General features: G+C 35.0%; 1 long non-coding RNA gene across 3 annotated transcripts; it reads left to right on the top strand.

Moving 5' to 3' along the window:
• Positions 1 to 2,907: 2,907 nt before the first annotated feature.
• Positions 2,908 to 5,602, top strand: LOC113070984 (uncharacterized). 3 transcript variants are annotated; one of them, XR_003280014.1, is made up of 6 exons: positions 2,908 to 2,945; positions 3,643 to 3,743; positions 3,830 to 3,927; positions 4,060 to 4,124; positions 4,908 to 5,120; positions 5,209 to 5,602. It is a non-coding gene; the product is annotated as an uncharacterized LOC113070984 (long non-coding RNA). The 3 variants fall into 3 exon arrangements; XR_003280013.1 differs by having other exon boundaries at positions 2,909 to 2,945; positions 3,639 to 3,743; positions 4,908 to 5,081; XR_003280012.1 differs by having other exon boundaries at positions 2,909 to 2,945; positions 3,639 to 3,743.
• The last annotated feature ends 4,476 nt before the right edge of the window (positions 5,603 to 10,078 follow it).

Here is a 10,078-nt window from a genome sequence, read left to right as displayed (position 1 = left end):
GAGATTAAAGAGCGTTCAGTAGACTGCGATTGTTCAGATGACGAAACGTCTTTCTTGAAAAATCTTTCAATAATTTTATTTTATTTTAATTATTATTTTTTTGAAATTTGTGAAAATTACCTGATCTGGGACCTTTAAAGTGCATGCCATTGTATATCCTTCACAACCTTGTTCACCTGCATCTAATTTAGTGTGGCGTCTAATATACAGTAACGTTAGTCTACAAAATATTAAAGCCATTGGCAGCTGCAAACAAATGCAACTTCATTTTGTTAATTTTTGTGGATCATACTATATTTATTTAAGGAAAATGACATTTGCATTCCTACTTTGTTATATAGGCTAATGTAAAGACGTTTTTTAATGTATTTCTTTATTTTTGTAACTTTAAAAACAATTTATTCTTTTTGAAAGCATGACACGTCTAGTACAGTGTGCGAGGACATCATTTATGAATCATAACCCACAGTAATTGGCTAGTGAGTGTATTTTTCTGACAATTTTAAGAAGAACCTCCAAATTAAAAGCCGTAAAAACTGTTTATACCTCTTTATAATATATAGCTCAATTGCAATGTAAAGTAGCCTGAGATTACTCTGGAAGCTCTAGACAAACACACCGAACTCTTTTCTGAACACTCCTGCATGTGGATTATTTAGTTGTAGATGACTGTTACAGACAAGGGAACTAAATATGGTCTGAGCCGGACAACAACAGGCACATGTAAATCTCATAAACACTGGCTCACTAGAGAATCTCAGCTGTACTTTGTCCTTCTGTCAGATGTTGTCTAATCCTGACATTTTTGCTTTTGAATAATTTGATAATTTTTTGCCAGGTTAACTGGTTTAATTTCGTTGAATGTTGCTTATAACAATGAGATCAATGACATGTAAGAGTGTCCATGATAAGGAAAAGGGTAAAATATATATGTTTTTATTTTTTTATGTAAAAACATGTTCTTAGAAATGCAACCTTTAAATTCCTGTTGATTTTATATGGTTTTCACAACCCGTTCTGATCAGTCTGCGTATAAATAACACGACTTTACACTTTCTAGTTGCGTGTAATGCATACGCCAAATGCCATTTTTGCGTGCATATGATACGCCAATCCTTCGCAGTAATTTCGGTGGAGAGCAGATGCGTCCAAATAACACGCATCATCTTCAGCGGCAGTGACGTCACCAGCGAGGCTAATCCAGTTCACCTGATGTGCGTACACCTTCAAACAGGTAAGCAAGGGTAACGATCTTTTTCTTCTTCTTCTTTTTGTAATGATATCACGTGGTTAACCGTATTGTTTTAATTATTTCAGTATTTCTGCATCATGTTAGACAGGGTCGTGTTTTTAAAGGGCAGTTTATGCTCAAATTATGGGTCAGTGGGCTGCTCAGCTAGCCTACCATTGTCATTAGCCTAAGCTAACCTCTACTGTATATATACCTGTTGCAGTTTTAAATAAATAATGATCTGACATGGGTCTTCAGCTTTTAGACATGACTGATACAAGCACAATAAAGCACCCAACCCAATATCGCGTGATAATCGTGATCGTGTAAAAAGTCCACACATTTAGCATATTTTTACAATAGCTAACGTTACTAGCCTAACTTTTGCTTGACCACGTCATGTGTAGCCAATACACAGTAACCATAGTTTTACTCTGGTGTTTGTATTAACTAACACACAATAACCACGACATTTACTATGGGTTTACCATAGTAACCATAGTTTTACTCTGGTATTTGTATTAACTAACACACAATAACCAAAAATAGTAACCATAGTTTTACTGTGGTATTTGTATTAACTAACACACAATAACCAAAAATAGTAACCATAGTTTTACTGTGGTATTTGTATTAACTAACACACAATAACCACAACATTTACTATGGGTTTACCATAGTAACCATAGTTTTACTCTGGTATTTGTATTAACTAACACACAATAACCACGACATTTACTATGGGTTTACCATAGTAACCATAGTTTTACTCTGGTATTTGTATTAACTAACGCACAATAACCACGACATTTACTATGGGTTTACCATAGTAATCATAATTTTACTCTGGTATTTGTAGTTACTAACACACAATAACCACGGCATTTACTATGGGTTTACCATAGTAATCATAGTTTTACTCTGGTATTTGTAGTTACTAACACACAATAACCACGGCATTTACTATGGGTTTACCATAGTAATCATAGTTTTACTCTGGTATTTGTATTAACTAACACACAATAACCACGACATTTACTATGGGTTTACCATAGTAATCATAATTTTACTCTGGTATTTGTAGTTACTAACACACAATAACCACGGCATTTACTATGGGTTTACCATAGTAATCATAGTTTTACTCTGGTATTTGTAGTTACTAACACACAATAACCACAACATTTACCAGGATTTTACCACAGTAACTGTGTTTTTACTCAGTAACCACTAAGTTTGCCACGCCTTTAATATCTTTTTGTGATGTAATTGTAATTCAGTGTTTTTTCTGTCTTGCAGTTACGTCGGATTACATACTCCACAAGAACCTGTAATCCAGCAGATCTTTAAAGAAGCCCTCTCTTGTAAAATCTCTCTCTCTCTTTCTCTCTCTCTCTCGCTCTGCTAGAATTAACAGGGAACTTCAACTCCACACTCCCAATGCTGATATTGAAGAAGCTGTCAAGGGGGCTGAACAAGTCCTTCAAAGAATCAACCCTTCACAGGTAATGTTGAAGACTTTTAGTTATAACTGATTTGATTTAATGAACGCATCCTTATATTATGTGTTAATCAAATATTTTGTTCACAGATCATTTTAACACACTGTCTCAACATGTTTATATTTCAGGAAGGCCTGTCATGAGATTTGAATTTGACCATCTTGTGCATTTGTGAAGAAGACCAAAAGCTGCAAAGGCAAACACTTCCAATGGTACGTCTGTGCGTCTGAGCACCTTGACTGAACCTTACTGCAGATACATTTTTCTCAGCATTTGATGTTTCTTATATTTTGGTTCACATAGCCCATCAGGAAGAACAGTTAACAAAGAGCATGTTGTAGTAGTAATAATTCATACAATAATCATATTATATTGTACAAGCGTACTTGTACGAAATTCTACAACTTTTACTCCTACTGCTGTTATTGGCCATTACCACAGCTCCCATCAGATTGTGCCCATTGTAAGAGTGTTTATATCATGAAGTTTCAATGAAGTCCATTGTATTCTTTATTAATCTTTACAAATACGGGCCGCCTCTTTCTGTTTCAACAGTATATGATATCTGTCCACACCTCATAGTCTGCCTTTCTTCCTATAGTGATGTTACTGAACACATCTGTCTTAGAAGCAAGAGAATGGAAATCCTAGTTTAACTTTTCAAGTGCTACAAATCAGATCTTCAATGAATTTGGGCAAATCAGATCACTTAAAGCTGTTCACACAAAGACCAATAACTATAATGAGAAGTATTTTAGCATCCACACCAACAGACAGTACTGTTCTCTTAAATCTCTTAAATGTTCATCTCATTCTGTTAAATTTATACACAAAATTCTGCCTTTCTCACTTCATCTTTATCCTGTACTCCCTCACTCACACATTCTTTTATGCTCTGTTGTCAGGCAGAAACTGAGAGTTTGCATGATGGCATTTTCTCAGACACTGAATCTGATGTGTACAGATGAACTCAGGAGCCTACTAGAGTTGCCACGGAACTTGTGCTTGAAGTATATAATTATAACTGCTTTATTTATATTTTTAAACAACAATAATGATTAAACATGGGGTCAATAAATATTGACTTGTTTTACAGCTGAAGACCAGAAACGCAAAAGAAAATCAGTCAAACCAGTCCTAAAGAAATGAGGAGTGAACATGGACTTCTTGTGCCCCAAAAGAAAAGACAGAGAGGTGAAAAGTTTCACATTTCCATTTGTATGTCTGAATTCAATGCAGTTATGTGTGGTACAACATTGATGTTGATCTCTCAAAAGACTTTTCAAGTCCGGAGTTATAGTTTTTCACATATACATCTTTTTATAGCTCCTAGAATGAGCAAATCAGCTGTGCATCATCTCTGTGATTTGGGAAGGAAATGACTGAATATGGTGAGTACTGACACCTGCACCTGTATTCACCAACACAATTTCTCTAGAATAGACGGTTTCAACGGCATCAACATAAACAAACGTTAATGCGCGTGAGCGCTTTTGTGGACCTAACTTAACTTCCGGTAGACTCCAAATAGAATCAATAACAACAGCCAAGTCCCTCTAGAGTAGATATTTTTTGATAACAAACAAAATTTGTTTTCTGTGTGGATCAGGCGGACTTAATGAAAATGCTAATTCATTATTTGCCAGCAGGAGATGTTTTAAAGCATAGACATAAAGCGCGAGAAATAGAGGTTTCCCCAGTAACAGCTGTAAACAAAGCAGAGCTGGTACGCTCACACGCTGCTTTATCACGCATATAACATGCAAGTCTTCCTTCAGAAATACAGCGATATAAAAACAACTGTGCCTCGTTTTGATATTTAAACATAAATGTAAGGAATTATTATTATTAAACGTGCAGTACGTTACGTAACGTTATGTTACTCATGTTTATTTAACGAAGCCTTTTTGAAAATCGATCAGTTTTAAAATTGTGGCGAGTCTCCAAAAATAAATAAATGTATGGGAAACACATCCCGCAGCACAACCACCTGAGCCCAACTTCAGTCTACTCATCACCTTGGCTTTAACTGCGTTTGTAGATGGCACCGCAGCCAGACCGATATAACACAGACCTGAAGTTAACTTAGGTCCAGGCGCGTGCGCCCGATGAAACCGTCTATAGTTATTGCTGTTATTGCTGACTTATTGTTTTGTCTGTTTGTTTGAATTAAGATGAAGCCAGTGGATGAAGATATCAACTGAATGGCCACCGAGTGCATCACTGCTACCTGAACCCATCAGTTATCTGCTTTGAAGACTGCATTTACAAACCGCTCTACTGCGATAGCTCAGATGTTACGGCCCGTAAAAGTAAACATCACAGCTAAACAACGAGAGCTAGTTGTGGTGGGATTCTTTTGGCCAATATCCCCAACAAGAATTAATGTTAAGTCCAGTGCAACAATTATAAATAAAAGTACTATATATTGTTTATTGATTTACCATACCCTAAATACATGTTTTGTCCCTCCAGGACATCTAGACCAGGTGGAGTTTGAGGAGGACCGTCAGAGACTCCAGCCACCCGAGCCATGGATTGCTCTCACTGTTACCATCAGGCATGCATTATCACAGAACCTACACCAGCAGACAGTGGGACAAGTTCCTTTCACAGGCAATCAGACTGAACTGAACTCATACCAGTAAAACCATACACACCCCACCAACCTCATATGCCCTGCACTCTTATCAGTTACGCTGACTGGACTCAATATTATTATGCACCCTGGCATTCTGTTTGCACTAAATCATACCGTGCTGCACTGCAGAGATGTATGTGTACTGTGATTATTATTGTTTTTAATTCATGCTCTCTCTATAGCATTATTTTAACATATATTGTTCTCTACCTGTATTGAGTCCCTTATATATGTGTGTTGCATATATATATATATATATATATATATATATATATATATATATATATATATATATTCAGAATTTGTATTTCATATATATTCATGAATTAATTCATTTGTCATCCATACTGTCACGCTGCTGTCTGCACCCAAGACTTTCACCACCTGTATACTTGTGTTCATTGTATTGTGACAATAAAGACATTTGATTTAAATTAGTTACACGTCTTTTGTTCATCAGTTGTGCTTTAGGGTGCTGCATAACAACTGCAAAAAAATTATGACATGGAAGATTATGATATGTCCAGGACATGGACAAGCAAGAAGAGGAAGAAAACCAGGAGAGCTCTGGAAACTTGATGTGATTCTTTGGTGCTCAAGACATGTCACCATGCATGCATTTGCATGGCTTCATCTGATTAGAAAAACATGTTTTTAACATAACCCATTTTAAATATCGTTAAAAATTGTATATCATTTGTCTTAATACACTACTGTAGTTGTCTTTATGTTGTATCCTCCAGTAAAGTACTGCACATGGTGTTGGATAATAAAGTTGGGTGAATATTCTATATTAAGAATGGTGTTTGGTAAATACACCATTTACTTTTGTAAACAAAAGATAAATGTGTTTTTATTAAGAAATGAACATTTGGTTACATTAATGACATTCTGTTAGATGAAGGGCAGGCTGAAAGCTGCATTAGAAGATACTGCATGGACTATATAATGCTGCAGGAATTTCATGCACAACTGAAGGTGATGTACAAGGGAAAGATCAACATGAATCCAGTACTGTATAATAAGCAAGATGAGCATGCACATTACTGATGTTTAGTACCCGAGGAGGAAAAATATGAGGAGTATTTTACACAGAAACACAAATTAGCTCTTAATATTATGATTCTTTGCATTGCATTAAATATTGTATGGCTTTGCACTATAAACTACACACTCTCTGTACCTTGTCTTACTGAATGACACATTGACATTGTGTGAAAGTACAATGAAGTGTCACAGTATGTACTGGTTGTTTAAATTGGTGTCTTTGTTTACTTTCAATACTGTATTCTTGCACCTGATTTAATTAAATATTTGGAGCCTATTCCAAATAGGCACTGATGTATATTTTTGTGGTTCTATTCTTATTCTAAGATAAACATGACTTACAACTTACATATTGGCAAGTTGTTGAAAAGGCAATTTTAAAAATATGACTCAGCACAGTGTGTTGTCCATGATGAGAAAAGGTATGTGTATGTTTTACTGCCCTTCCATCTTCAAGGGCCCAGTAGAGTCCCCTAGAAGAGCAAAAAATAAATAAATTTCAAATGGCTGTAAATCAAAGTCTGATTATAGTGTCAAAGAAAAAATTGGCAGGACAACTACTTATACTATGCTAATTAAATAATGTTGGACAGAGTTTTCAAACATATATGGAAAGGTGGTATAAAGGTGTTTAAAAAAGTGCACTTAGTAAAATATCGAATTTCAGCCTGCCTCTTAAATATGTCATTAATGTTTACACAATGAACATGTTTAGATGACCCTTTGTTAAAAAAAGATTGCATTTTCCGATTTTTTTATTAATAAACATTTTAAACTACATTACCCAGAAGCCTCTGCCATTCTATCGTTTAAACGCGAGAAATATTAGCGCTGGTATTTGTAGTTTATTGGAGTTGTGCTTAGGGTTAGGGTTAAGATCTCGGTAAAGAGGTAATTTCTCACGACACAGCAACACTGCATTGTTAACTGAAGGTGTTACTGACGTAATAATTACAGCCAAACGGACTTTGCAACATTAAGCGGTTTTTAATTTGGGTTAAAAGATAGTCCAATCACAGCGAGTTCTGCGAGAGCCAAGGGAACGTCAAAGCCAATGGCAACTCAGTTGAGCAGATGCGTCACACTAACTTGTACATATATGGTCATTTATGCCGGGAGCTTCCGGGTTCCTGTAGTGAATGGACAGAAGCTGCAGTTACCCTGATGAAGCAAGAAATTTGTTGATTAAAGGTGTTATTTTGTTTTGTTTTTCAACGAAGGCATAATGAGTCCCATTGTATTGAATAGGCTACATTGCTTACACTAATATTAATGTACAATACTTAAACTCAAAAGTTTACATATACTGTGTGAAAAATAAATGTCAAAATGTTTCACTTGCTTAAAAAACACCTCTGAAGATTATTTAAACACAGTATTTTACTACTATTAAATTTTCCTTCTGTAATATTTACAATGTATTTATAGTGTATTAAAGGTAAACAATTAATCACATCTACGTTTCCTTGAAATGGACCCTAAAAACTTGCCATTCTTAGATCTACCAGTTGAACTATAGGAATAGAAAACAAACAAACAAATCATGAATCACTCATTGTCTAGTCATTTTACAGTGTTTATTGATATGTCAAACTTTTACCATGTAAACATAGTGCCCAGAACAGTCTCTCTCCAGTTTATTGCACTATGAAAAAAAAAAAAAAAGTTGATAAAAAAAAAAAAAAAATTGCATAGAGGTAACTAAGCGAAAACAAACAAAATTGCAACAGAAACTCCCTTCAAAAAACATAAGTTCAATATTCAAAAATAAAAAGGGAATTTGTTTACAGAAATCCTGGCAAAAGATGCCAAAGAATAATCAAGGCTACAGTTGAAAATATACTATTTTCTTACCTTTATCAAACAAATAGGCAAAAATGATTAAGAACAATGCTTCAATATTTTACAATTATCACCTTTAAAAATATATATCCTGTAATCATTGTTTGCTTCTATTGTGAATAAATGCAAAACAAATAAATGGTTAATAATAATTATTATTATGTGTGTATATATATATATATATATATATATATATATATGTGTGTGTGTGTGTGTGTGTATATAGTGAGAATGACAGGAGTGCTTATAGTAGAGATGGGAGTGATGAATGTAGAGGAAAAATTAATACAAGCTGAAATGCTAAGACTGGAGGTTGGCAGTAAAGGACTGAGAGCAAATGTGTCACACAAGAGATGAAGATCTGGAAGCTTTTGAATGGGCTGATATTGTGAAGAGCTGTTGAAGAATGATTAAGTAATCTGTGAGAAATCCTGCAAGAAGAAACAAAGAGAATTTATCACATGATGAACAACAAAAACACGGACAACAACAAATGGCAGAATAAAACAACTGTAACTGCAGTGTGCATAGCAGTAATTGTACAGTATTGTCTGTTGGTGTGGATGCTAAAATACTTCTCATTATAGTTATTGGTCTTTGTGTGAACAGCTTTAAGTGATCTGATTTGCCCAAATTCATTGAAGATCTGATTTGTAGCACTTGAAAAGTTAAACTAGTATTTCCATTCTCTTGCTTTTAAGACAGATGTGTTCAGTAAAATCACCATAGAAAGAAAGGCAGACTATGAGGTGTGGACAGATATCATGTACTGTTGAAACAGGAAGAGACGACACCAATTTGAAAAGAATAATAAAGAAAACAATGGACTTAAATAAACTTTATGATAGAAACACTCTTACAATGGGCACAATCTGATGGGAGCTGTGGTAATGGCCAATAACAGCAGTAGGAGTAAAAGTTGTAGAATTTCGTACAAGTACGCTTGTACAATATAATATGATTATTGTATGAATTATTACTACTACAACATGCTCTTTGTTGACTGTTCTTCCTGATGGGCTATGTGAACCAAAATATAAGAAACATCAAATGCTGAGAAAAATGTATCTGCAGTAAGGTTCAGTCAAGGTGCTCAGACGCACAGACGTACCATTGGAAGTGTTTGCCTTTGCAGCTTTTGGTCTTCTTCACAAATGCACAAGATGGTCAAATTCAAATCTCATGACAGGCCTTCCTGAAATATAAACATGTTGAGACAGTGTGTTAAAATGATCTGTGAACAAAATATTTGATTAACACATAATATAAGGATGCGTTCATTAAAGCAAATCAGTTATAACTAAAAGTCTTCAACATTACCTGTGAAGGGTTGATTCTTTGAAGGACTTGTTCAGCCCCCTTGACAGCTTCTTCAATATCAGCATTGGGAGTGTGGAGTTGAAGTTCCCTGTTAATTCTAGCAGAGCGAGAGAGAGAGAGAAAGAGAGAGAGAGATTTTACAAGAGAGGGCTTCTTTAAAGATCTGCTGGATTACAGGTTCTTGTGGAGTATGTAATCCGACGTAACTGCAAGACAGAAAAAACACTGAATTACAATTACATCACAAAAAGATATTAAAGGCGTGGCAAACTTAGTGGTTACTGAGTAAAAACACAGTTACTGTGGTAAAATCCTGGTAAATGTTGTGGTTATTGTGTGTTAGTAACTACAAATACCAGAGTAAAACTATGATTACTATGGTAAACCCATAGTAAATGTTGTGGTTATTGTGCGTTAGTAACTACAAATACCAGAGTAAAACTATGATTACTATGGTAAACCCATAGTAAATTTTGTGGTTATTGTGTGTTAGTA

This window comes from Carassius auratus, unplaced genomic scaffold, assembly GCF_003368295.1.
Source record: "Carassius auratus strain Wakin unplaced genomic scaffold, ASM336829v1 scaf_tig00005608, whole genome shotgun sequence".
NCBI classification, from domain to species: domain Eukaryota; kingdom Metazoa; phylum Chordata; class Actinopteri; order Cypriniformes; family Cyprinidae; genus Carassius; species Carassius auratus.
The sequence above is the reverse complement of the archived record's forward strand: the minus strand, read 5'-3'. Positions and strand labels throughout refer to the sequence as shown.